This window comes from Macaca fascicularis, chromosome 10 (genome assembly GCF_037993035.2).
Source record: "Macaca fascicularis isolate 582-1 chromosome 10, T2T-MFA8v1.1".
NCBI classification, from domain to species: Eukaryota; Metazoa; Chordata; class Mammalia; order Primates; family Cercopithecidae; genus Macaca; species Macaca fascicularis.
Window position 1 is genome coordinate 1,927,450 of NC_088384.1, and position 26,207 is coordinate 1,953,656.

The following is a 26,207-nucleotide window of genomic DNA, read 5'->3' on the forward strand; positions in this document are numbered from 1 at the left end:
TCAGCTGGGCCCAGGAAAGCTGGATCCTACTCACCTAGGGGAGGTTTCCAGGTGGCAGGTGGACCCCTGCCAGGTAACACAATCGCACCAATGGACTGAAAACAAGGTGTTGGCCTTGAGCAAGTATGACCTTAAAATGTGACCATCCTTATGTATGTGTTTAAAACGCCGCCACCATCCTCATGTATGTGTTTAAACGCCACCATCCTCACGGCTCAGATGGCACTGTCCGGTCTGATCGCCTCCCTTCCCCCAGCGCACGAGATCATTTCAAGAAACTGGATTTGAGGCTCACATTCCAGGCGTGCGCCATTGCCTGGGTCAGGGTGAGCCCAGGAGGGAAGAGCGCGTCCTCCCTGCAACATCTACGCTGATTATTTTACCTGATTGGATTCCTGGGCCTCTGACGGGGCTTCTCGCTGTAGTGTAGTTGCAGGAGTGCCTGGGGACCCTGTGTGGATGGATCAGACACGGAGCAAAATACGTTTTCAAAATTAGGGTAATAAGGTCTTCCAGTCTCACTCAGCAGAGGAGGAGAGGAGAGGAGAGAGGCTCCATCGGCTTTGACTGTCGCCCAGCCATTCCTGTGTTTAGGAGCGTCACACGGGGACAGGGAGGGGTGCGTCTTTTCTGCTTGCCAACCGTGGGGCCAGGCCCCTCTGGGGGCCCCAGGAGGTCCCTACTGGAGCCTCTGGCCACGATGGAGGAATCTGGACGGTCGTCTCCAGGGCGGACGAACTCTCTTCTGAAAGGGGGTTGTTTGCATTTCAGGTGGGATTTCCTGTGCACACTAGAGCAGACACGACGATGGTGCCCTTGTCCCTGGGGTGTCTGTGGGCAGGCCCCAGCTGCAGCTCCCACACATGTCTGCACTGTCCTACTCCCGAGCACAGGGCCGAGAAACAGGAGGGTGTGGGGTCTGTCCTGGATCAGCAGGGGCGGATGGGGGCTTCTGTGGGCAGGCGTCTTGCAGGCCCGTGGTCAGGTGCAACCGCCAATGCCGATTGATTGACCAATCCAAGATGCATCTTCCTCTGACCAAGATACGGGCTGGGCAGGGAGGTGCTGGCTTGTGGAGGCTGGGGGTGGGCCTGGGTGCCTTTGGCTCCTCCTGCAGCTTGCAGCCTGGCCTTGGCTGTCAGCCAACCTTGAGATGTCCTCATCCGGGGCGGGACTGGAGGAGCTTGTGATGCTGCTCTGGTGCCTTGTGTGTGCTGGGACCGCTCCGGGTCCTGCCAAGTCGATGGTGGGTGCCTTCGCTCTCCCAGCTCTGCATGGCAGGGGCTCCTCACCTGCTGGCCAGAGTTGGCAGAACTGGAGGCCTTGGCTGGCCCACATCCTCTGCCAGGCTCCCGACACTGCCACTCGACCCTGGCAGCCTGGAGCCTGTGGCTGTGGGAGCAACTCTCTTCTTAAACACACGTGTGACCTGAGTGTCCTGGCCTGGCCTGCGGTGACCCGAGTGTCCTGGCCTGGCCTGCAGCATCCGCTGGTGAGCGGCTCCAGTGCGCTTAGCAGTGGGGAGGTGTGGGCTCTGGAGGGGTTGGCACAGCAGGCCCTTGACCTCCGTGCTGTGGCCACAGGGCTCCTGTGTTGGCTCGGTGGCAGTCTCCATGCTGTGTTCTAGAGGGTGTGACTGGACAGGGTGGCAGCCCAGTGGTGACACGCAGGCCTGAGGGAACCCCCTCCCGAGATCCGTACTCTCTGGGGGCCTCGGTGCCCTGGGGGCTGCCTGTGCCTCTTCCATGGTGTCCCAGCCACAGCCAGGCTCATATGTGTCAGCTCTGGTCCTTGTTACAGGACACCAGGCATCTCTGCAAGATCTGAGGAGAGGGGCGCTGCAGCAGGGCCCAGAGCTCGGCCTCCCCAGAACTAGGCTGGGGCCAGCGGACCAGGTCGACCTGTCCCCATGGCGGCCCCGCCCGACCTGTCCCCATGGCGGCCCCGCCCCTCTCCCTACCTGTCCCTATGGCGGCCCCGCCCCTCTCCCTACCTGTCCCTATGGCGGCCCCGCCCCTCTCTTGACCTGTCCCCATGGCGGCCCCGCCCCTCTCCCTACCTGTCCCCATGGCAGCCCCGCCCCTCTCCGGACCAGTCCCCATGGCAGCTTGGCTTAACGGCAGAGACTTAACTTGATTTAATCAGCTCTCCTCTTTGTCTTGAAACCCCGTAGAAGGAATCGATTGCTCATTCTGAGAGCTACCGAGAGCTGATTTGAATCACCGTGGTGCGACTGCCCGGTCAGGGGCGCTGGCGGCCACTGGCGTTCCAGGCAAGGCCAGACTGCAGACGAAGCGGGCTTTCACCGGCCCGTGGCCTGGGCTGGTGCTAAATGATTCATTCTTTGCCGGGACCAAAGGACACTTGATCCGCCTTTTCAGGCCTGTCATTGAACAATTCAAATCAATGGATGGGATTACGGGCTGATAGAAACGGGAGTTCTCCACGCTCAGAGAATGACAACTGTGGGACTGCTGGGGGCCCCATCTGCCTGAAGAGCCGTGCTCGGGAGACGCGGAGGGGAACGAGGTGGAGCACGCTCACATGGTCGGGCTCCGCTACACTCCCTGGACGTTTTGAAATAGAATGCATTATTTCAGAATAACATATTCTTATTTTAATTAACTTTTGATGTTTCTGAGCTTTCAATTATCAGCAGAGCAAAGAGAACCACTCCGCCGGCTTGGAGCAGGCCCTGTGATCCTAGAATGTGTTGTGGGTGTGCCTCAGGGCTCGTCACAGGCTGCTGAGCCTCAGTTTCCCTCCTCACGGAGCCTCCTTTCCGACTGATTCTTGCGATGACTCCCCAGATTGACTGTGAAATCAGTTTTGAGTACCTTGAAAAATTTCTAAGAAGTTATGGTTTTGACGCAGAAAGTTAGCTAAATAATACAGCAGGCTGAATCACATCTGGAAGAACCGAGAATTCTATCCAGAGTCTAAACACTGAATCAGCAAGCAGCTTCGCTGGCTGTTCGGTGGCCTGTGTTTCGGGGACACCCAGGGAGGTCTCGGAGGCGTGGGGACCTGTCCTGTTGGGTGGTTTTGGATGAGTCTGGGTTGATCATGCAGGGAGCTGAGGGCCCAGCCACAAGGTGTGGCCCTCAGGGAAGATAAACCCAGGAAACGGTGAGAGCTGTCAGTGGGGAAAGTCCGTGGCTGGAAAATCCACGTGCCCAGACAGGGTGCCCGGTGCAGCTGCCCAGTGGGCAGCGGGTGGGTCTCAGAGCCTGGACTCTGGAGCCGTGTGGCTTCATGGGCGAATGGGCCTTTGAATTTCTTGTGTGACCTGGAGCTTGCTTCTGACTCCCGTGGGCCTCCGTTTCTTCATCTGTAAATTGGGGTCATTGAAGATCCCTCCCAGGGTGACTTTGAGGCTCCACTGGGGACACGCCTGTGGGACCTTAACAAAGAATCCGGTGGGAGGCGCAGTCGTGGAACCCGTCCACGCTCTGCTTCCTGGTGTTAAACGTGACGACGGCTGGGCAAGTGGGGCTGTGCAAAGTCATCTCCAAAACACTTCATCAAAACATTGAACATTGTCTTACTATTGGTTATAACGTATAAAGAAAAAGTCGTGAAGTCAATAGTGTGCTGTAATTTAACCCCCTAGAACCTTGAGCACTAAAGTGCTTCATTCCCTGTCGGACGTGCAGCGGGAGGTGTTAGGGCAGCGCTTGCTCCCCGTCCTGCGGCCACACAGAGCGCGTTCCTCCCAGGCCCCGGAGCTGCCTCGCTTCTCCCCTCCGAGTGTGGTCCAGCCTCCAGCGTTCTGTTCTCGGCATGGTCAGAGCCAGGAAACATCTCCGAGGGCCTGCAATGTGAAGGCCTCCAGGCCTGGCCTCACCCGGAGCAGGGTGGGTGCTCGAAGGGAAGCCAGGCTGTGTATCCCCGGGAGGAGGCTGGGTGGGTGGGCTGGTCGCTGTGTCCCTGGGCTACACTCCTAGGGTGTCGTGGGGTGGGTAAGCTCCTGTGCTGTGTGCTCCTGTGCTAGCAGTGGTGGCCGTGGGGCCCCCTCGGTGGCCCTCCCGGAGGAGGGTGCTCTGGTTCTGAGGGTGCAGGTGTCCAGGCTGATGCTGTGCGAACGGGCCTGTGTCTGCACTATCGCTCCCCGATCCTGTCTCAGGTTGGAAAGAGATGGGTGGTCCAGCTGTCTCTGTAGAATTCCCCTGTGTCCTACGAGCAAGGCATTGGTTTGTGGCTTTGTCTGGTTTGTGTCCAGGGGGTTTTAATGACCGACCCTCTGCTTGCCAGAGGCCTTCTGAACGGCAGCTTTGGAAAAGTCAAGGGTGGTCGTCCTGGGTCCTGGGCTGACTGAGATACCAGGTGGTCCAGTTCTGAGGAATTCCCTGAGCCTAGGCCCCTGGTGGGCAGCTGGATGGACATGGCTGGGCCTCAGGTGAGGCAGGAGTGGGAGGCGGGTGAGCCTAGGGCCAGCTTCACAGGGGGACATCCAGACAGAGCTACGTGGACCTGCGTCTTTGTCAACATCAAGGGGCAGGTGGGGCGAGAGAGCGGTCACCGAGGGCAGGATTCTGGAAGCTTCTGGGCAGCGTCAGAGGTGCCTGTGATCATCACAGGCTTGGTTTGTATCACAGCTGGCAGCAGGGTGCACTCAGCAGTAGGCCGAGGGTACTGCCCAGGCCGGGGAGCTCCTATGGCAGGGACCTGGGCTGGTTCCGGAGAGCTCAACCCGCCCTGGACACACAAGCCCCAGCCCCCTTAATTTTTGCCTGAGGACCTTATCAGGGCCGTTAGGTCGTGCATGTGAGTCTGACTCCAAGTAGGAAAAAGCACCGTCCAGATTGTCTGACCCACGCTTTCCCGAGGAAGGAGGCCTCGTGGGGCTCAGCTGCTCCGGACCCCGTGGGAGGCTGGGGGCCTCCCTCACCCATAGCCTTTGCAGGGTCCTGTGTCGTTGGCGAGGCACTCCCCACATTCCTGGGCTTCTTTGTGACCTTGCATTTTTTTTGCGACCTGGGCTTCGTGGGAGCAGGTGGGCGGCTCCTCACCCCCTGGGGTGCAGAGGAGGAGGCTGAGGCTCTGCAGGGAGCCCCCTCCCCAGGGTGGCCCACCCTGGGTGGGGGGTCTCCTCGCCCTCCATCCATCTGCATGACTGGGATGCCCTGGATCCATCTTTTGTTCACACTCATTACCTTTTTTGCTGGTTGGTTTTTCTCCTACCAAAGAAATGTGCCCCCTTAAAGAAAACCTTAAAGAAAATGGTCCTAGTGGAGAAGCAGAGGTGGTGGGGCTCCTGGTGCCTCGCCCGCTGCCTGTGGACAGGACCTCTACGGCCTGCCTGACGCTTCCGGGCAGGTGCGTGTGGACCCTAACTCCATTCCCCTGCACCCCCACTGGGCTACGGGACCTCCCCTTCCCTTGTCCTGGACCCTCCCCTCCCCAGGCACCCTCCGGAAGGTCCAGCCCCACCCTGCACCCCTCACCCCTGCAGCACCCCAGCCCCGCGGCGGACAGAAGCCATGGAGGTGAGCCGGCAGCTGTGCCCGCATCTCATTTCGCTGAGAATGCAGCTCAATTTGAGTAAAGCCACCGGCCAGGAATCCATACTTTCCCCATAAACCTCTGAGCTGGCAGATGTCAATACTGTCGGGATTGAGGTGCCATTCAGACGTCAGGCCTGTTTAGATGAAAATGTCTAATCAGAAAAACATTGGGGGCTTAGAAGAGATGGACCAAACAATTTCAAAACAATTTATCTTAGAAATTAATTCCAAGGAAAACTTTACCCAGGGGGGGCTGGAGCTTAGAATTTTATTTTCAATTTATTAAACCCCTGATGCCTCGTGTTCTTCGCGAGCCTGGGCTGAGCCCTGGGTGGCTCGAAGTCAGTGCGTTCCTGGGTGAGATTCTCTCTCTGTCCCCGGGTGGGATTCTCTGTCCACGAGTGGGATTCTGTGTTCCCAGGCGGGATTCTCTCTCTGTCGCCGGGGGGATTTTGTGTCTCTGAGTGGGATTCTCTCTCTGTCCCTGGGCGGGATTCTCTCTCCGTCCCTGGGTAGAATTTTGGTGTCCCCAGCCACCCAGGAAGCTACACCCTCTATGTTGCCCATGCCAGACACTGGTGCCACCCAGGTCACCTTTGCTCTCGATGACTTGTTCTTCAGCCCCTGTCACGATTCCTGGTGGTTGACAGAGCCCCGTTGGCTCCTCCTGGGTCTCCGTGGTGGCCCCGGGGGCTGTTCTGACACCCGCGCCCTGAGCCAGATCCTTGGGTTGGTTCTCGGCAGAGACTGCCATCCCTCGGTCACCCCATCTGAGCCGGCTTCTTGGCTGCGCACCCAGAGAGTGGCCCTGGAGCCACAATGTTTGCCAAAAAGCTGTGTGGCCTCGGGCAAGACGCCAAACCTCTCTGGGCTCCACTGGCGTGAGCTGTAAGGTGGGGATGGTGGTGACGGTGCCCGGCTGGCAGAGCTGTGTGGCCTTGGGCAAGACGCCAAACCTCTCTGGGCTCCACTGGCGTGAGCTGTAAGGTGGGGATGGTGGTGACGGTGCCCGGCTGGCAGAGCTGTGTGGCCTTGGGCAAGACGCCAAACCTCTCTGGGCTCCACTGGCGTGAGCTGTAAGGTGGGAATGGTGGTGACGGTGCCCGACTGGCAGAGCACTGATGAGGATTAGAGGTGTGAGCAGCTCAGGTCATGGAAAAGACTCAGGGCCGATGGGCGGAGACACATCCATGAACCCTGCAGATGCTGCCAGGAGCTTGCACAGACCTTACTGGGAGCCTTGGGGGCGGGTTGGAGTGGCCCAGGTCCTTGGACGGCTCTGGGTTGGCAGCTCACTTGGAGGTGGAGGAGCTGGGGGGGGGAGTCCCCAGATGTCCCCCAACCCCCATCCCCAGTGAGGAGGAGAGTGAAGGGCTGCTGGCCCTCCCTGGGTGGGCACCTCCCACTCCCTTGGGCCTGGTGGTGAATTATAGAGAAAATATGCTCTCAGCCTGTTAGCTTTGAGCTGCTGTGGTTGGGAATTGAGTTTCTTAATAAACAGGAAAATGAAAAAGTTTTGAGCTACTAGAAATTCAGATAAATTATCAGTAGGTAATAAATGGAGCTATCTGGAAAAATGAAAGAGAATTTTCTCCCCAAGACCAGGGGCCTCTTGTCTTAAACCTGAGTGTTGGTTTTCCCTGTTTCAAGGAGACTGAGAGCAGCATAGCCTCAGCCCCTCCACCATGCAGTGCCCCATCTCCAGGGAGGGCCCCGAATGGGGGTGTCAGGGTCCCTTGGGTGGCAGGACTACTCCCCTCTAAGGTTCAGGGTTGGGGAGTCTCAGCAGAGCCGGGGGCTCAAGGGGAGGAAGAGAGGACAGAGCCCATCACACAGTGTGGCCTCCTGAGGACAGAAGGTAATGCCGGCACCCGGACCCCACATCCTGCAGGGGATGCGGTGCTGTCTAGAGTCTCATGGTGACTGAGAAATGTGAGGGGCATCCCGGAGGTTTCCCTGGCCTGGGCTGCAGTGGCTCTGGAGGGTCCCAGGCCACCTCTGGAAGCTCTGCCTGCTTGGGGATCGTCCCCTACAGAGCCCGACTGCCAAACCCTGAGGGAGGCTCCCAAGTATTGAGAGGCTGTACACACACTCATGGCTTATAGGGGCAGAGAGCACTCTGGGCATGGATGCATCCTTCCAGGGACAGTGGGCACAAGGTCAGGTCACTCTGATGACCTTGGACCTAGAGTAACGCTGCCCGTGAGAAAAGCACAGGGCACCTGGGGTGAATGTCTCTTCAGTCACCTGTGCCTGGTGTGAGTCCTTCTCAGTCACCTACACCTGGGGTGGGTCCTCCTCAGTCACCTGCGCCAGGGGTGAGTCCTCCCCAGTCACCTGGACTTGAGGTGAGTCCCCCTATCACCTGCACTGTTGGAGCATCCACTCTGTTGCCTTCTGTCCCTATGGATCTGGTTACTTTAAGTCCTTTGTGTAAATGAGATCCTGTATTATGGGGCTTAGCCTTCTAGCCATCATTTTTAGGGGACAGAAATATTGAGTTCTAACAAATTGCCTTGCCCCTTTTGAATTGGGGTGTTTTTATGGACATCTTTACATATTGAGAATGTTAAACCATCTCAGAGATATGATTTGTGAACAATTTCTCTGATTTTTTTAGGTTACCTTTAACTCTGTTGATAATGTCCTTTGATGCAGAAATGTTTTTATTTTTGATGAAGCCTAACTTACTTATTTTTTCTTTTGTTTCTTGCCCTTTGGTGTTATATCCAGGAAATCATTGACATATCTAACGTCTTGAAGCTTTTCTCCTAGGTTTTCTAGGAGTTTTAAAATTTTAGCGCTTCTGTTGATATGTATTTTGAGTTAATTGTTGTATATGGTGTCAAATAAGGAAGATTTTGAGAAAGACAATCACAGAGGGAACAACTGGGCCCTTCCATGGTGGCACCTTGTCGCAGAACGTCCAGCTGGGGAAGGGATGCAAATGCTGTCATCCGAGATCCCTGGGCATATCTGGCTGTGGGAGGATACGGGGTGCAGGGCGGTCATAGTTCTGGAGCCCAGAGCGGCTCCCCTGAAAACCAAGGTGTCTTCATGGGCGTGCACACCTGCTGTGGAAGGCGCCCTGGAGGGCTCTAATCAGAGCGCAGTGCAGAGCACAGCTGAGCCCTGTGCCCATCTCACAGGGGACTTGTTCCTGGAGTCCTCCCACAAATCCTTCAACGCAGCAGGAGAAACACCTGCTAGGACACTGTGGCTGCGACGTGCACCTTCCCCCAAAGCCAAGGTCTGGGCTGCCTGAGACTCTGGATGTGGCTTTGTCATTGAAGGCTCTGCCTCCAGGGGCTCTTGGTCAAGGGTGTGGGGAGGCACAGAGCCAGTTCTCCAAGCAAGGCTCTCCTGGGAGTGAAGCCTGTCCAGAGAGGGAGATGGTGGGGCCAGTGGCGGTATCTCTCCCGGCCCCTCTCTGTCTCCCCATCCCTGAGCCACCCCCACAAAGCCAGACAATTCAGGCCACCAGAAATCTCACTGTTGCCCTAAGAGGATGTGTTTGGGGTGGGTCAGGGTTAGACCCCCCCCCCCCTCACCCTGCTTGGTGCCCACACAGGCACAGTGAGACCCAGCTGTAGATGCAAATGGCCCTTGGTCCCTGCCTCTAACTGGGGACGCAGGAAGGTCCACTTCCCAGGAGGTAGTGAGCATGCACCTGGAAGCCCCCAGAGATGACATCCTTTTGCTGTTCTTGCTCTTCTTGATTCTGTCCTCCACCTTTTGGGGACATTTGGGGTGTGAAGGGTAGAATATCACCCAGTGGGCCCTATCCAGGCACAGTGTTGAGAAGCTGGTGGGATGGGCCATCCTCTCCTCATCCAGTCTTGTTCACAGAGGAAGCCAGACCAGGATGCCAGGGAGATGCTAGCACAGGAGACGGCTGTAAGCAGGGCCCATCAGAGATACCACCCTCCAGTCAGCCCAACTCCCTCCTGGAATCCTCTCCACGACACTCAGAAGGGGGTCTCACCACTGTCCCCATGCAGAGATGAGGGCATGGGGCTCAGAGAGATTCTCTGCCCAAGGACTCCCCTATAAGAGTCCAACAAGGACTTGAACTTGGATCTGTCCGATTCTGGGCCCTGAGCTTCCAACCACAGCCCAGTGAGACCATAAATAGGAAACAACCTGAGTGTCACTTGTTATTCTAAACTCATGCTTTGCCCAGGTGCTTCCCACAGTGAGTGCTGATCACTGCGGTTCCTGTGCATCCACGGGCACAAGGTGAAGGGAGGGTGGGAGAGGACGGCTGGAGAGAGACAGAAGGGGAGACAGAGATGGATAGAGAGAGAGAGATGGATGGAGAGAGAGAAGGATGGAGAAACGGATGGAGAGAGATGGATGGGAAGAGAGGGATGGAGAGAGAGGATGGATGGAGAGAGAGAAGGATGGAGAGAGATATGATGGGGAGAAAGAGATGGATGGAGAGAGAGATGGATAAAGAGAGAAATGGATGGTAAGAGAGAAATGGATGGAGAGAGAGAGGGATGGAGAGACAGAGGGATGGAGATGGATGGAGAGAGAGATGAATTGAGAGAGATGGATGGAGAGAGAAATGGATGGAGAGAGATGGAGAGGGATGGAGAGAGAGATGGATGGAGAGAGAGTGATGGAGAGAGACGGATGGAGAGAGAGATGGATAGGGAGAGAGATGAATGGAGAGAGAGATTGATGAAGAGAGATGGAGAGAGAGATGGATGGAGAGAGAGGGATGGAGAGAGATGGATGGGGGGAGAGAGATGGATGGAAAGAGATATGGATGGAGAGAGAGATGGATAAAGAGAAATGGATGGTGAGAGAGAAATGGATGGAGAGAGAGATGGATGGAAAGAAACATGGTTGGAGAGAGATGGATGAAGAGAGATGGATGGAGAGAGAGAGAGAGATGGATGGAGATAGAGAGATGGATAGAGAGAAATGGATGGGGAGAGAGATGGATGGAGAGGAGGGATGGAGAGAGATGGATGGAGAGAGAGAGACAGATGGAGAGATGGATGGAGAGAGAGATGGATGGCCAGGAAGAGATGGATGGAGAGACAGAAATGGATGGGGGATGGATGGGTGTGGGTGGAGGGGTGGATGAATAGGGAGAGATGGATGGTGGATGAGGGATTGATGGTGGGTGGGTGGGTGGCAGGTATAAGGGTGGATGGAGAGAGAAATGGATGGGGTTTGGGTGGGGTGGGTGGAGGGGTGGATGAAGAGAGAGATGGATGGAGGGTGAATGGGGGTGGGTGGCAGTGGGTGGATGGGGAGTGGATGGAGAGAGATGGATGGGGGCAGATGGGGGTGGGTGGGAGGGTGGATGGGGAGTGGATCTAGAGAGAGTTGCATAGCGGGGTGAAACGGGAGTGGAGGGTTGGGTAGAGGGTGGATGAAGCATGAATGGGAAAAACGCCTGAATGTTTTTCCATCATTTCCAGTGACCAGTGTCTGACGCATCCTTTGAGACCCCACAGGGCGCTCTTTATGAAGCCATGTTATCTACATCCTGATGTGACTTCACACAGGTTTCAGGGGGCATTTATTGAAATGGGGGGCAACTGAGCTGCCATCAACATTTTTGGCAACAAAAAAACACAGCCGGGTGCAGTGGCTCATGCCTATAATCCCAGCACTTTGGGAGGCCAAGGCGGGCAGGTCACTTGAGGTCAGGAGTTTGAGACCAGACTGGCTAACACGGTGAAACCCTGTCTCTACTAAAAATACAAAAATTAGCCGGGCGTGGTGGCGGGTGCTTGTAGTCCCAGCTACTCGGGAGGCTGAGGCAGGAGAATCGCTTGAAACTGGGAGACGGAGCCAGCCTGGGCGACAGAGCCACACTCCGTCTCAAAACAACAGCAACAACAACTTGAAAAACGAAGGAAGGAAGGAAGGAAGGGACCTGGCTGTCGTCCTTTTCTGAGATCCTGGGCAGTCCTTGGTGCTTTCTCAGGGTCCAGACCCTTTCACTGGTTCTGAGGGCCGAGCGCCGTCTCCACCTGTTTCCACCGCTGGGCAGTGGGAGCGGGTGGGGGTATCAGAAAGAGCAGAGGAGGCAGAGATGCCAGGACTGGGGAGGGACACAGCTACCTGTGGGCTGGACCCTGTCCCCAGCGTCTGCCTCCTGCAGGGTCCCCGAGGGCCCGGGGCTTCCTCCAGCAAAGGGAGGCCTCTTGCAAGGCCCGGCCTGGGCCCAGGGGCTTCGCAGGGATCGAGATTTTACTGCCACAAACACCAGAGCCAGGGATTGTGTTTCTCCGGCTGAGTGGAGGCTTCCAACGCAGCAGGTGTGACGCAGCTCGGCAACTCCAGCGGGGACTCCAGACCCTGGAGGACGCCTCTGCCCAGGAGCTCTTGTGTGCCCTGGACTGGTTCCCTCCGGGTCTGAAAACAGCCCCACAGACCCCAGGCCCTGCTCAATGGCAATGAAACCCGCTTCTGCTACACGCAGGAGCCCCTAATTGGAGGAAGATTTTTTCCTTGAAATGATTCCAGCTAATTTCATGCATTTCGTGGAAGAATTCTCCAAACTGCCACGGCCCTGGTTTCCTCCTTTGTTCCTGCAAACAGCTGTTTCCTCCCGAGGACCCGCGGCCTCAGGCCTCCCCGACACCGGCTCGCTTGGCCGCCGCGTCCCGGCAGGTGGCGCTGAGTCACCGCCTTTCACGGCGACGGCGCTTCCTGCGCTCGGCAGGCTCCGATTTTCCTCTTACGCCACGATTTACAGAATCCCCTGTTGACTTAGGGATCTGGGGAGCCTAACTTAAAATTAAGTAAGTACATAAACCAGGGAGCCAGTGTCTTCCCAACAGGAGCCGTCATCGGCGCCTCAGGCCCCGGGGGAGGCCCGGCCCCGGCTGCTGCTTGGCCGCGGGTCCCTGCAGGACGCGCTCGCTCCGGGAGAGCCGGATCCCCGGCCTTGCGCGGAGCAGAGGGACGGGGGCGCCGCAGAGGGACGGGGGCGCCGCAGAGGGACGGGGGCGCCGCAGCGCAGGCCTCGCGCAGGGTGGTCTTGAGACACTGCCCAGACTGGACACAGAGCGGGAGGACCGAGACCGAGACGCACGCCCTCCCCACGGCCTGCCGCGCCTGCCGGTGCCGTGAATGGAGGAAGGGGCAGAATCGGCTGGAAGCCAAGTGCATTCAGGGCAGGGTCCACACCCTGCCTGGCCCGAGGAGGGGCTGCTCCCATCTGGGAGCCCTACCCTGGTGGCTCGGGGAGGGAGCTGGGAGCTTTGCACCCAGTGAAGAGATCTGCACCTCGTGTGCCCTGAAACACACGTGTGTGCCCCGAAATGCCTGCACCCCGCGTGCCCTAAAACACGCGTGTGCCCCGAAACACCTGCACCCCGTGTGCCCTGAAACACACACGTGTGCCCCCAAACACCTGCACCCCACATGCCCTGAAACACACGTATGCCCCAAAATACCTGCACCCCACATGCCCTGAAACACACATGTGCGTGCCCCAGAATACCTGCACCCCACATGCCCTGAAACACGCATGTGCCCCAAAACACCTGCACCCCGCATGCCCTGAAACACACACACTGGAGTTCAGTCCTGAAGCTGGCTGGACCCTGAAAAATCTTGTATTTCAATTCATTTATGTCCCAGAACTGCTAATTACAAGGACATTTTGGCACAAGAGTAATTATTTTTGCTTCCCAGTTAGCCCAGATCTTCAAGAGAAGGTGGGTCCATGTGGGTTGGGCCCAGGGCCTCTGTCCTCAGAGCCAAGTGCTGTCTGAAGCATCATACCCACAGGCAGAGCTACAGGCCTCAGTTCCAATCTTTAGAGAAACAGTGAAAGGAGCATAGCGCTGCTTCCCCAGAAGGATGCGTCCCAAACACTTGCCTTGCCAAGGAGGGTGCTCAGGGTGAACCCCTCAGAGGGGCTGGTCCCAGCTCAGATCCACCCTGGGGCTGGGGTGGAGCTGCAGATGAGGCGGATTCCTTCCCCACAGGGGTCTCTATAGAGCATGGGGTTGTGGAGGGGCACACTCGCTCCTGCCTTCCCTGGGGGCTCCAGAGGAAGAGGGAGGATTAGCTGCTGACTCCTGGGCTTCTCTCTGGGAAGAACCCTGTAGCTCCTCAGGGCCCATGGGGCAGCCCCTTGTGGGAGCTGGAGCCCCTGTGGAGGGTGCCCAGGGCCCATGTGGCACCTGCCCGCTCCTCACTGGAGGGAGGCAGCTCTGCCCGTGCCGCTGCTGCAGAGGCCTGGGATACGCAGCTTCATGGAACCCAGACCCCATCCAGGGAAGAGCGGAGTGCTCAGGGCCCGCATTGTCGCCCCCCTCTGTGACCTCGCCTCCCAGGGCTGCTCTTGACTGTCCCGGCACCTGCTCATTCTGGGCCCTTCTCCTGGGTACGTAGATTCCCCTGGTATCTGTCCAGCGTGCCCACGCCGCAGCTCCGATTCCAAATCCTCCTGCTGAGTCTGCGCAGAGCTTGGTTCCCTGAACTCCTCCCCCCACACCCAGGCCTCTTTCTAGTCTTGCCAGGTGTGGTAGTGGGGGCTCCTCCGCAAGGGCCAAGGGTGCAGCCGTCCTGACGCAGACTCCACTCCTACCCCTCCAGGTTGTGGGGCATGGAGCCGTGCTGGGCTTCCTGGGAACAGGGCCCAGGCCCCGGCCACTTTCCCGGGAGCTCAGAGCCGCTGGTCTCCATCGGGCACCAGGCGTGATTACCAAGGCTTGTGGTAGATGTTTCTGTGGACTGGGGCTGTAGGCAGGGGAATTGCAGAACTAACCCCACTCTGAAGGGACAGGGACTGGTCTGCGGCTCGAGGTCTCCTCTGGAGACTGAAGCAGGGATGAGGCCTGGCCAGCACCTGCGCTGTGGGCGGACAGGGGCCGCGGGCATCACCACCCTCTGTGGCTCAAGGGCCATATGTGTGTCCAGCAGAATCTAAGGGGTTGGAGAGGCTGCCTGGAGCCGCACCAGGGAGAAGGCTCTGGAAACAGCACATAGGGGATTAAAGCCCTGCCCGTGGGCCTCACAGCCCAGAAGGGATGAGCTCATGAGAAAACAGCAGATCCATCTGAGTGGCCCAGCAGGGAGCCCACGCCTCCACCTGCCAGGGCTGAGGCCCATACATGTTCTGAGGCTGGCCAGCCCTGCACCCCAGCCTCCCTGCTCCAGACCAGCCTTGCATCCCAGCCTCCCTGCTCCAGCCCAGCCCTGCACCCCAGCCTCCCTGCTCCAGCACAGTGCTGTTTGTTCTGTGACGGGGTCTGAGAGGAGCATGGACTCTCCCCATTCTCTGCCTCCTGCAGGCTCAGTGAACAGGGACCACACACAGCAGCCTCTGGTCCAGCCCAGGAGGCATTGCTGGGTCTGGGTGCAGCTCTGGGACCTCCAGCCCCTGCCCACCATCTTGCTCTGTGCTCTTCCCGCTCACACAGCGGAGCCCCCCACATGGAGCCCCTGACTCTCCCAGAGAGCCTCACACTCTGGAGCCAAGGCTGCTGTCATTAAGACCTAGGACTAAAATTTGGCAGCAATTAAAGGCATGCTCGCTGCTGTCCACCCACAGCTGTCAGGCTCCGCCAGAGGCCGCGTGCCTCCTGGACGCATCCACAGAGCTGCCCTTGGGAATCCTTCATTAACTCAAATTACAGAGTAAGTCTCAGTGCTTGACCCATGACCCCCGCCTGCGTGCAGAGAAAACGGAGCATTCAGTCCTAATTAGGAGGCCTGGAAGGCGGGGCGGCCTTCCCTGTGGCGAGCTGGCCTCCACCACCCTGATTCCTGGGTGTGTCAGCTCAATTAGGAGGTGTCCCCCAAACACACCCAGTTGTTTCTGGCAGCGATCTGTCCAGTTGGCGGCGACGCTTCTGTCGGCATAGCAGGGGTGTCGCTGGGTGGGTGCCCTTAACTAGGCCATTGTCGGAACTGATTGCAATTTGCTGAGCGAGGATGAGCATGGGAGCTGTGAGCACAGACGACAGCAGCCGCCCTGGAAGGTGGCGACGGTGGGTGTTCCCACAGAGGGCAAGGGCTGGAGGACTGAGGAGGACTCAGCGTCACCTGGCAGTGCTCGAGGGGATGCTCTGGTTTCAGGGGGTGTCCGGTGCAGTCAGGGGGGCGGGGAAATAGGAACAAAGATGTTCTGGGACAAAGGATTTGCCTCAAGTTAAAGGAAATGCTACATTTAGGGTCCCCGAAAGTGAGAAGCCAATTTACGACCCAGCTGCCTCCCATCCTGGAGACTTAAGTGGCTGATTCTCTGTCGGGTGGCAGGTGTGGGGGGTCCCTGCCCACTGGGGGGTCCGTGGGCTGACCTGAATCCTTTCCATGAGTGTCAGAGTGGGCGGTGTTCCCTTTGTCCCAGCTGGTCCCACAGCAGGGAGCCGCGGGCTTGGAGTCATGGGTGGGCCGACCGCAAGGGCCCCCCATGCCTTGCTCCCGTCCGTTCATTCTGCATCCTGGGCTCTGCCTGGGCTTTTGTACCCAAGCAGGTGCATGTACCATTTCCCTGTCCTTCCCTGTAAGGACAGCGTGGTGACATTGCTGGGTCGAGGAGCCTGAAACAGGACAGGAGCCTCCCAGAGACCTGGGCAGCTCAAGCTGAGCCTCCTTCTGCCTCTGCCTCCTCCGGGATCCCTGAGCCTGGTTGGCATGAGGGCTTCATCCCCCATTGAGAGAACCTGGAAGGCCCCCTGAGCCACCTGTCCCTGAGTTCCCTGTCAGGGAGGACCCGTGTTCCTGGGCGATGCCCGGGGCTGACCTGACTGTCCCTCTTGTCTCCAGCTGCCCTACCCCATGCCCTGTTGCCCATTCTCTGACCCTCAGCTCTTCCTCTCCAGCTCCTGGGGGGTACCCCTGCCCTGACTTTGGGGGGTCCAGAGCCCTGACTCATTCTTTCTGAGATTCCAGCAGCAGGCGGGACCCTGGTCCAACAGGTCGCCAGGGATCCTGTACGTTTGCCTGAATTCCTACCTGCCGGGGAAAACCTGGAATGGAAACTGTTTATATCCAAAATGTACCTTTTGGAGCACAGCCTGTGGATGGAGTCCCCTGCACGGACCATGGGCCCCCGGGTACATCACCCCTGCATGGAGCATGGGTCTGAGGATTCTCTTTCTGTCACCCAGGCTGGAGTGCGGTGGTGTGATCTCAGCTCACTGCAACCTCCACCTCCCTGGTTCAAGCAATTCTCCTACCTCAGCCTCCCGGGTAGCTGCGACTACAGGCACACACCACCACGCCCGGCTAATTTTTTTTTTTTTTTTGTATTTTTAGTAGAGACGGGGTTTCATCATACTGGCCAGGCTGGTCTCGAGCTCCTGACCTCGTGATCCTCCCGCCTCGGCTTCCCAAAGTGCTGGGTTACAGGTGTGAGCCACCGCACCCGGCCCAGTCTCTGTCTTTCAATGGGTGCATGTCAACCCCTGACTTCTGAAGCGATCATCCACATAGCTGGATTCCTGTTGGCCACGTTGGTTACTGTTTGCTGTTCCTCAGTCTCTGTTTCTTTTTTGTCTTCCACTCTTTTTCTTCCTTCTCTGGTTTTGATTGAGAATTTTGTATGATTTTGCTTTCTCTCTCTCTTAGCAAATCAGTTACACTTGTTGTTTTCTTTCTACTTTTTTTATTGGTTGTCGTAGAGTTTGCAATACACATTTACAGCGAATACAGGTTCACTTTAAATAGCATGGTGCCGCATCACAGGCAGTGCAATTGCCTCATGGCAGAGTGTTCCAATCTCTTACAACTTTGGTGTCATTCATTTTACTTATCCATAAGCGATAATCGCCAAATATGTGGTTGCTATTATCCGCTTCTCCATTTATCCACTTATTTCTCCATTTATCCATTATTTCTCCTCCACTTTAGGAAGATAATTTAATTGGGTACAGAATTATAGGTTGTTGGTTTTATCCTTTCAACGCTTTAAATGGATACAAATGGTTTACGGCTTGGGTTACTAGTAAATGTGTGGCGTCGGTGGCTCAGAAATGTCCCCCCAGAAGGCACTTCCTCTGGTGGGAGCAGGATGGGAAGTGGGCTAACAGGGAGAGGGTCCCAAAGGTGGCTGCAGGGATGGGACGTGGGCTAACAGGGAGAGGGGGCCCAAAGACCTCACAGCAGAAGGTTCCTGGAGTGTGAGACCCGGCGCCCAGGCAGAGACTGTCCCAGGACGGCACCATCAGCCTGGGGTCAGGGTGGCCGTTTGGGGGTTGGCAGCAGTTTTGTGCTCCTGTCTGCAGATGCCATCAGAGATGGATTGGGGACGGTCCTGCAGGGAGGTGCTGAGGGGCGGAGCTGCGACAATCGGCCCCACACCAGGTGGGTGTCATCAGAGGCAGCTGTGATAAATGGAGGGTGAAAATGTATTTATAGCCGGGCAGTGTCCGAGGCTGTGAGATTTATGTTCCTCTGGTCTTGATGGTCTCCCACGTCCCTGAGGGCTCTGGAGGGAGCCTGGCCAGCTTCATCAGTTTTCTGTGCTGTGTCTTCCAGAAAAAGCCGGGGGGCCGCTGAACCCAGGTCACCAATGAGAGCTGTGAACCCAGCCTGACCCCTTAACCGAGGTGCTTTCAGGGCACAAGGGAGACGCAGGAGCTTGTGGCTGCTGTCACTTCTGCCCTCAGTTCATAAACGCTCTCTACACGTCCCCTGTGCTTGGCAAGGGGCCTGGATGGAAGGGCCAATGAGGAGACGCCCATCCTCCAGACACTGTGCCTCCCCGCAAAGGCCAGCAGCCCCGAGCATCACTGTGCCTCCCTACAAAGGTCAGCAGCCCCGAGCATCACTGTGCCTCCCCTCAAAGGCCAGCAGCCCCGAGCATCACTGTGCCTCCCCGCAAAGGCCAGCAGCCCCGAGCATCACTGTGCCTCCCCGCAAAGGCCAGCAGCCCCGAGCATCACTGTGCCTCCCCCCAAAGGCCAGCAGCCCCGAGCATCACTGTGCCTCCCCCCAAAGGCCAGCAGCCCCGAGCATCACTGTGCCTCCCCCCAAAGGCCAGCAGCCCTGAGCATCACCGTGCCTCCCCGCAGAGGCCAGCAGCCCCGAGCATCACTGTGCCTCCCCCCAAAGGCCAGCAGCCCCGAGCATCACTGTGCCTCCCCGCAAAGGCCAGCAGCCCCGAGCATCACTGTGCCTCCCCCCAAAGGCCAGCAGCCCCGAGCATCACTGTGCCTCCCTACAAAGGTCAGCAGCCCCAAGCATCACTGTGCCTCCCCCAAAAGGCCAGCAGCCCCGAGCAGGGCCCTGGGGAGAGACCAGGGGAGCAGAGGATGGGAAGGAGAGTCAGAAGTGAGGGGCCCGGACTTGAGTAGGGTCCGGACGGCACCTGAAGGTTTCTGCAAGGTGGACTCGCCGGGCGGGAAAGTGGCACCCCCACGCCCTGGGAAGCTTGAGGTGCCGTGAGTCCTCGGAAGGGGCGCTGCGTCTGTAGGGGGCCCTGGCTCTCTGTTGCGGCCCCTAGGCATGGGACCAGCTTGCTCTCAGGACAAGGGGAGAGGGGGCAAAGTGCCCACAAGGCCAGTGTCTGTGACCCTGTGTCTCTCACCCAACTTGGGATCCCCCAGAACCTTCCTCGGGCAGCCGTGAGGATAAGGCCAGGATGGGGCACAGCAGAGGCCTCACCTGCCCGGTGGGGGCTCTGGGGCTGGGGCAGCTCCTCAGAGATCGCCCAAGTCCAGAGCTCTCACACTATGCAGCCGTCTCGGGGTGCAGGGCCGCTGGGTTACTGTCAGGTCCGTCAGCTGCAGCCGCTGGCCCATCCAGGGCCTGTTGGATTTGCAGAGGCCAGACTCGGGAACCAACTAGGGGAGAACCAGGCCCCTCTGCACCCCTCACGACTTGTGTGGGGGCCGGCCTCTGCCGTCCACCTGGGGCGTGACAGTGCATTCAATTCTCTGTCTCTCCGTGTCACTGTCTCTGTGTCTGTCTTTATCTCACCGTCTCTTTAGGTTTCTGTCTCTCTCACTGTCTCCCTCGCTCAGCAGCTGGGTGGGAAAAGGACATTCTGGAAAGTTCAATGTGATCTTCCCTACAGATCAGGACAACTGGGCTATTACAGTGACGTATTGGGGATCTGGGAAATGGCCCCTCGGAGTTCCGTGAGCTCTGTCTGGAAGGTCCCCATTCATTTCCCGTTCCCTGCTCTGCTCCACGGGGATGCCACAAGGCTGCAGTTCCCTGACGCCGGCGTCTGCTCTGTCCCCAGCCCACCGCCCTGACCGTTTGGGCAGACCCTTCCTCCGCAGCGCCCCTTGGGAGGGCCAGGGGGACCCTTGCCCGAGCCCTCTGTGTGTTTCCGGTTCTTTCTTCCCCTCCCCTGTCTGGATTCTGCATCTGGAACCTGGCCCAGGGAGGAGGCTGGGTATGGGATGCTGGTGTTGCTGGGCAGCTGCCTGTGGCCCCAGCCTCCGTCTCGACCACCTTAGTGGGGTGGGTGTAGCTGCTGCCCATCTCTCCTGCCCCCGGGGCTTGGGTGCTACTGGCCTTCACACCCACCTCTGTGGGGCAGGCCCCTGTACACCACTCAGTCTGCTGCTCAGCCCCACAGCGGCCCTGCCTTCCTCCTGACAGTCAGGGCCCCCTTCTGCCATGGGGGGCCCGGCTCTGTGATGACGCCTGGCTGCCAGCCCTGCCCACACCGCCCAGCCACCCCAGCTTCCGGGAGGCTGCTGCCCACTCTTCACTGTGGCCAGTGCAGGGTCTCCTGGGCCCCCGGGAGCAGGTCAGCTGGCAGTGTCCTGCCTTACACCACAGCCACCAGCATGGCCACTTCTCAGGGCCTTTGGTCCCCGGCACAGGCCGAGCTGGGTTCTCGCTCTCCTGAGTAGGTGTCTGGGCAGCTCCTGCATCACTGGCATTGCTTATGTGCTGCACCTGTCTCCCTTGATGGCTCTCAGCCCTGCAGTACCCATGGACGTCCCTTCCCTCTCTCAGCAGGTGCCTTCTGGAAGATTCCATGTGGTGCACTTCCAGGGACAGGCATGTTCAGGAGAAGCTGGGGGCAGTCCCCAGGGCAGGGAGGTGTTACCCAAAAGGTGGGGCCATGCCTGGCCTCCTAGCCAGGGCCTCCAGCTCAGAAGGCTCAGAGCAGGGCCTCCACCACCTTCCCCATCCTGAGGCCTGGGTCCCCGTCCTTCCCCGCCCAGGCCTGGCTGTGGCCCCGCAGGTCTGGGCGTGCACGGCATCTGTCTGTGGCTCTGCTGTGCTGAGGGTTCAGCTGCACTGCTCTTTGTGCAGGAGCGGAAGAGGAGGGTGCTCCAGCGAGTGTGCACATTCTTCCAGCATCTCAGGGTGGGCCTGACCTTGGTGGAGGTGGCTGGTTTCAGCTGAGGGCTGAATCCTGAGGATTCGGCTGCAAATGAGCTCCTCCGCTCCTGGCAGCCCTGGGTCTGGGGAACCTGGTGTCCACCGCGGCTGACCTGTGTGGTCGGCCGGCCGCTGTGGGACTGTCAATGACCCAGCTAATGACAACTTCAGCCAGATGCTTATTGCCTCAAACAAATGCCTGGAGTTCGCCTTCCTTCTCCTTTTTGATTAATATTTATAATTTGAATCGTTGATCAAAATTACAGATCACGTTCATAGACTAGAACCACGCTCGTGAGGAGAGCTCTGTGACTGGCCGCGGGGAACACGCACAGACGGCAGCTTTTCCGGAATCCCCCTGATGGCCGGAGCCCCGACCTGGCTCTTTGCTTCCTGATTTTCCCCCAAAGGGTGCAACAATTCCTGTTTTCCCAGCTCTGCAATCTTTCCCATCTATCAAATGGGAGTTAAGATGCAATTACTTATTTATGAATGAAATTAGAAGAGGCATATTAATAAATTATGTGAATCCATTTTTTTCTAAAAATATGATGGAGGAATTAGTTGACATATTAGAAATGCTGTGATTTTTATATTGTGATTACTTGTTCTTTTAAAGCAAAATGCATTTTAAACAGCTTAGCAAATTGTCTAATTAACCACTTTGTTTACATAAAAACATGCCTGGGAAGCGGGGGGAGCTTGCCTCTGGGATTAATGGGAACAGTGGGAAAGTTCTTGACAGGATTTCTACCAAGGAGACAATTTCTGCTGAACAGGGAGCGGGTGTGGGGGGCCGTGAGTTTGAGTCGCGTTCGGTGTGAGCTCTGCCAAGGCTCAGTTCTGCGGCACCAGGGGCCTGAACCTGACTTGTTTTCAAGGTGTTTCTCTTGTTGTTTGGGAGAAGTCCCAGGTAAGCAGCATCTGTGCCCCTCCGGCCACAGTTCCCAACATGAGCAACGGCCCCCTGTGAGCTTCTTTCCAGGTCCTTCAGTCGCAGGGCCTCACGCATCTGCAACCTGCCTCCTCCACCCGGAAGCCCATGGGCTTCCTGGAGATGTTCTCAGCTCCCAAGTACAGCCGGGGAGGCAGTGAGAAGTCACACTTTCATGCATTCAAACTGAGTGAAGCTCTGTTGTGTTCTGAGCACCAAGAAGATCTCCATGATGCCAGCAGGCGTGTCCACAGAGGAATGGGGGAAGAAAAGGTGACCCCTGGGCAAGGAGCAGTCGGGGGCTGGAGACCACCAGGACAGGGACAGTCTGAGGGGCTCCCCGCCACCAGACGCTGCCTGTGCCTGGAGGCTCCCCAGCCTGGGGCTTCCTGGGTAGCTGCAGCTCCAGGCCTAGCGGCACCACTGTCTGCAGTAGAAGCCCTTGCTTCTGGCCTCCTGTTGCTCTTGTTTCTTTCTTTATCTTTTCCTGAAAAGATTCTAAAATGTCCCCGCCTGTCAGTGCCTGGATCTCTGGCAGGCCTGGTCCACGTGGAGGGGAATTCCACTGCTGGGACCTTCTGCTCCCCCGGACTGTTTCCATCCTGCTCTGCACTGGCGCAGGCTGTGAGGAGCTCTGAACCCAGAGGGTGCCGTGCCCGGCCCCCCGCTCCCCACCTCTAGGGAGAGCCCCTCTCAGAACACGCGGTGCCATGGATGGACCTCAGTCCCCTGGGGAGCGTCCAGGGACTTTCTGGGGTCTCTCATTTCTGTCCCAGAAAGTATGGCCCCGGGATTAGAGAAGATCGCCTTCCACGCTCCTGAGACTTTGGACCACATGAGCCAAGTTTATGGACAGACCCCTGAGTTGTTAGGCAGCATCCTCCTCCGTGACGTTTTTAGAAAGTGGTGACTATTTGGGAAATGGAATCGGGCAATGCTGTTGGATTGCAGGAATTCTAGGAGATGCACTTTATTTTGCCTGTGTTCCCCCTCCGCCCTGGTAGCAATGATGTCCCGGGTTCGGAGGGACCGGCAGCGCCGCGGTGTTTTCCGCAGAAGCGTGGACTTTCTTCTTTCCACGCCGTGGTGTTTGGTGAATCGTGACGGGAGGTGTCTTGGGCGCAGCCTGGTGGGAGCTCCCAGCTTCTGCCGTGTGCTGAGCGCGCCTCCTTCTGCACAGGAGACGATCCTCCCTGGCCGGTGGGATTCACGACCCTTTGCGCAGTTGCCTCGTCCAGATCCACGCGCAGGACTGGTCTCGCGTGACACGCGCGGCCGGCCCCTTTCAGACGGAAATGGAGGGGCTGACGCCGTGGGCAGAGCTCTAGCCAGGCAGCCCAGGGTGCGCGTCGTGTCCGTGTCTGTGAAGACGGTGTCTGCAGACAGGTCACTGCTGGGGGAGAGGAAGGAGCTCCGTGGACCCTGCAGGACGCAGCCTGTGGGGAAGGGGCTCCTGTTCTCACCTGCATCGTGCAGCCCTGGGGCTGTGGTTTCCTGTCTTAAACCACCTCCATCAGCCTGGATTGTGTTCAGATTGTGGAGCGCGGTGCCCGAGGGGGCCTGCACCCCTCACTGTCCCTTCATGTCCAGGTGCAGCGTCTCCGTCCCAGAGAAACCGCGTGGAGTCCCTCCACGGAGCTCCTCCTCCCGCTGGAGCCAGACCTCAGACTGGGAGCGCCTCAGTCTCTGCGGGGTCAGAGGCCTTCTTTGTAGGAGCAGAGGCGAATTCAAACTCGGATGAGCCCACGAGGCCCCAGGTGGAGCTATTCCTTCTGCCTTTGAAAGTTCTGTTGAGAAATTGCAGGTAGTGACGTTAGCAATCTTAACTAGGCATAGGATGTTTTAATGAATAGACTTCCGTTCTGAGTCATCTCTTATTTTAAAACATGTCTCTATTATAGAACTAAAAAAATGCTCATTAGAGAGGGAAATATTGAAATACCATGAAATAAACAAAGAAGAAAATTAAAATAAATCATCCATAAGTTGGCTCTCCAGAGACAACTCCTGTTAATTTTTTTGATGTATTTCCTTCCTCAAGTTCTATCTTTTTAAGATTGTCATGTAGGGAACACAGGAATCACGTCCCATGCCCCTTTCCTTTCTTAAAATAGCATGGTTGATGCCTAATTAAAATCTTTTTTTATTATCATAAGTAATAAATTTCAGCCAGATTTGCATGTGTGGATTGCATATTCTTTTGTTTTCTCTCTTTTCATGTTAAATTATTGATGCCGTGAATACAAACAAATCCCTCCCACACTTGCCTTGCTTTCCAATTAAAGCACAATGCAAAGCCAGTACCGTGTGCCGTGCCGTGTGCCATATGCCGTTTGCCGAGGTCGTTGTGGTTAACTTTTGAAGAACAAGAGAGAGGTGCCCTTTGGGAGGTGAGGCGGCTCCAGGGAGGGGCTTGGTAAGAGCTGCCCGATCAGAGTCAGTTGCTGCCGTTCCGTGGGAATCCAGATGTGCTGGCTGGGAAGCCTCTAGGAAAAGATGGGTGAGTTATTTCAGGCAGGGCCCAGCTTGCTGTGTGACAGGGGCAGCAGCTGGGAATGAGAGAGGCCTGGCTAACGACATTCCAAGACCCTTCTCGGGTCCTTCCTTTACTCGGGGCCACCTACCAGGAGCCAGCCCACCACACCTGGGGGGCATCCCAGCACAGGGCAGGGCGTGCCGTGCAGGAGCTGTGCGTCTAATTCCAGGGTCAGCTACTGGACTCAGTGATGTTTTCCCAGTGTATAGGGTGAGAAAGTTCCCACCCGGGCTGGGGGCTCAGACTCTCCAGCCAGCTTGACAGAGGCAGCCCTGACCCATATTCTCCTTGGCTTTTTGTTTTTGGTTACCTCCCATCCATCATCCAAAAACACACATGCCCAGCAGAGAATCGCTGCTTCTGCGTCCTGCTCCTGGCTGACATCCAGGCCACCCATGCCTGTGTGGCTATGCTTCTTGTTAAGATATTGGAAAACTCCAGTGCCAGTTGGCAAATAGCACGGTAGTAGCTGGAATGCGTAGTGGCATTAATTAATAATGAAAATCTGAACGTAACTACACTCATTTGAGCCAGTTGTCGTAAGTGCCACAATTACCCTTGGTAAATGGGTCTCTAATAGCGTGGCTTTAGTCAATAGTAGAATTAGTAAATATATAGGATTCTTTAGTAGCGTTATAAGGTCCAGACAAATTGGGGATATAACTGCTGTTAGTTCAGGGGAAGCTGAAAGAGGATTTGTACTGCAAACAATATTTTTGATGCAAACATACATTCTCCCCTATAAGTTACCTAAGGACCTGTTCCACAGGAGATGGGGTTTGGAGCCTTGATGGCTGACAGGATGGTCACTGAGTGGACAGAGGTGGAGCAGGTGGAGGTGGGTGTGTCTGCACTTGAGGAGGGGTGAGCAAAGGCTGGGGTGGGAGAGCAGGGAGCAGGCACTACCAAGTGGGTGTTGAGGGATTGGGAGGAGTGCAGGCTCCCAGGTCCAAATCATGTGGGTATGTACCTGGCCATTGTGATCCAAAGCATGTCCAGCTGTGCTCTCGCTGGCACCAGTACTTATGATTGCCATTCCATCGGAAACCCATTGGAAAAGTCCAATGCTGTTCCCCATGTCAAAATGTGATCCAGACAGTGTCATCATTTAGCTAGCAATGGCCACATCAAAGTTACTATGAACAATTTTAAACACCACCACCAACAAAATCATTTATAACAGCATCCGAGACAAGAAATACTTAAGAAGAAACAAATGTACAACACACACACACTGACAAATGTAGCTCACTCATGAGAGAAATGTAAGAAAGAACTAAATAGATGGAGGGATATACAATGTTCATGGATCATAAGACTCAGAACCGTTAAGATTTAAATTCTACCCAACTGGTCTATAGATTCAGTGTAATCCCCAAAGATGGTTTGTAGAAATGGCAAACTGGTTTTAAGATTTATTTATAAATGCAAAAAATTGAAAATAAGAAAAATAATTTTGGAAACAAAAAATGAAGCTGGAGGACTTATCCTACGTGATTTTAAGATTTACTATAAGACTACAATAAACAAGACAGTGTGATACTGGCATAAAGATAGCTGGACAGTTCAGTGGAACCCAACCAAGAATCTAAAAATTGGGCTAAAAATTGATATCTGTATGGAAACAAAGTGAATTTCAACCCTTACTTCATACCATATAAAAACATTGACTAAAAATAGATCCTAGATTTAAATGGAAAAACTAAAACCATAAAAATTGTGAAAGGAAGCATATGGAAAAAAACCTGTGTTACCTTGGAAGGCAAAAATGTCTTACGTAAGACACAAAAAATGAAAACCATAAAAAAAATCAGTATGTGGTATTCGATCAAAATTCACTGTTTGAACAGACACTTAAAAATAGAGATATTAATGTAGTAACCATGTGAAAATGTTTAACATCATTATTAATCAGAAAAAACAAATTAACTCTGTAATGAGATACCACCACACA